Raw genomic sequence first — 2,327 nt, 5'->3', positions numbered from 1 at the left:
CCAAAAGAACTGTTTTGGAAGAAGTGCAGCCAGAGTGCTCCTTGGAGGCCAAGATGGCCAAACTTCATCTCTCATACTTCAGCCATATTGTCAGGAGGGACAAGTCACTGGAGAAAGATAACATGTCAGAGAAAAAGAGGACTACCCCCAATGAGATGGATTGGTCAGGTGGTAGCATCGATGGACTCAAGCATGGCAACAGTAGTGAGGCTGGCCCAGGATCGGGCAGTGTTTCATTCTGATGTACATAAAGTTGCTATGAGTTGGTACCAACTTGATGGCACCTATCAACAACAACAACAATGATACATATATCTAGAGATACAGCCATATAGGCTCATAGAATCACCATCACGATCAAGATACATAATAATGCCATCACCTCCTAAAGTGTCCATGTGCCATGTGGTAGTGTACCCCTCCCTTGGCTTCATTCCTCAAACAACCACTGTTCTAATTTCTGTCACTATATATTAGTTTTTATCTGCTAGAATTTCTTATAAATAAAATAATATACTATGAATTCTTTTATGTCTGGTTTCTCTCACCAAGCATGTTCTTGAGATTCATCCATGTTGAATGTATCATGCATGTTTCTCTTTATTGCTGAAAATTTATTCCACTGTCTTATTTTGCCACATCTTTTATCCATTCACTGTGTTCAGTAGCTTTTAAACTTTAGTTCGCATAGTCCTATGGTGTCATACTGCCTGTTTTTGTTAAGTGTTGTTGAGTCAGTTCCGACTCATAGTGACCCTGTATAGTGTTTCCGAGGCTTGTAAATCTTTGCGAGTGCAGAAAGCCTCATCTTTCTCCTACACTGGTGGGCTCGAACTGCGAAATCTTGTGGTTCTCAGTCCATTCATTATCTACCATACTGAGCCACTACGCTCCTTCGTGCTTCCTGCTGCTGTTGCTGTTAAGTGCTGTAGAGTCAGTTCCGACTCATAGCAACTCTGTATTGGGTGTCTGAGGAGTGACTGGTGAGTTCAAGCTGCCGACCTTGTGAAAGCCTGATAATAGAGGTAAAGTTTTCTCTGAGCAATTCCGTTTGAAAAGATAATTCTATAAAGAAAAGGTTTGAGCAAATAATCGTCTACTCTCAATTTTATGTTTGAGATGAGGAATCTGTGGTTCAGTGAATAGTAGGTAAATTCCCTAACGTCATGAAACTAGTTTGAAGCAGATCTAGGACTAAGACCTAGATATCCTGTTTCCCATCTCATCTTACTTTGGGCAGCCCCACCAAAACAACAACAAAAATTCATTGATTTCGAGTCTACTCTGATTCATGGCAACCTCCCAGGAGAACTGTCTCCCACAGGCTTTTCTATAGTAGATGGCTAAGCCTTTCAACCCTGCTGAGTGGATGAGAGTCACCAACCTTTCAGTTAGTTATCAAGTACAAACCCTTTGCATCCCCCAGGGATCTGAAATTTCATCTGAAATATGATGAAATCATGTCACAGCGACCTGATGAAGAGCTAGCTACAAATGAGCATCAAAATGTGATGCACAGGGCCAAAATGGGAGGTGGGCGCTACTGAGCAAGTAAACAGGCAGTGCGTAGCTCAAAATGTGATGGCTTTAGTTTGAGGTAACTTTGTGTGAAGCTGCAAAAGGCGTATGTCTCACATGTTTACTCACTAAGTGAAGAAATAAATTGAGGATGAATAAACCACTTATTGTTGTTGTTGTCAAGTGCCATTAAGTTGGTTCCGATTCATAACAACCCTGTAGAGCGGCTGGTAAGTTTGAACCTCTGACCTCACAGTTCAAAGTGACCTCGCAGTCCAGTGCATTATCTCACTGTGTAATTTCAAAATAAGTGCAACACTTATTCAAATGTCACCTATTATGCATTTTAAAGGGAGATAGCATTCTTACTCACTGAACTCATTTTAAAACAAGACATTTTTAAAAATACCAAAAAGTCAAGTGATTTTGATCTTTAATTGAGTCATTCCATCAAATAATAACTTCCTACTTTTTTAACTTCGTCTCTCGTACTTTGGACATATTGTCAGGAGGGAATAGTCGCTGGAGAAATATATCATTCATGGTAAGATGGAGGGTCAGAGAAAAAGAGGAAGACCCCCAACGAGATGGATTGACCAGGTGGCAGCATTGAAGGACTCAAGTGTGGCTGCGGTAGTGAGGTTGGCCCAGGATCGGACATTGTTTTGTTCTGCTGTGCATGGGGCTGCTATGAGTCGGTTCCGACTCGATGGCACCTGACAACAACAACAACAACAACTTTTAACTTAGTGTGTAGGACAAGCACCCACCATCCTAGGAAACCCTGTAGAGAATTGTTGTGAGTTGGA

This window comes from Chrysochloris asiatica, unplaced genomic scaffold (genome assembly GCF_000296735.1).
Source record: "Chrysochloris asiatica unplaced genomic scaffold, ChrAsi1.0 scaffold00051, whole genome shotgun sequence".
NCBI classification, from domain to species: domain Eukaryota; kingdom Metazoa; phylum Chordata; class Mammalia; order Afrosoricida; family Chrysochloridae; genus Chrysochloris; species Chrysochloris asiatica.
The sequence above is the reverse complement of the archived record's forward strand: the minus strand, read 5'-3'. Positions refer to the sequence as shown.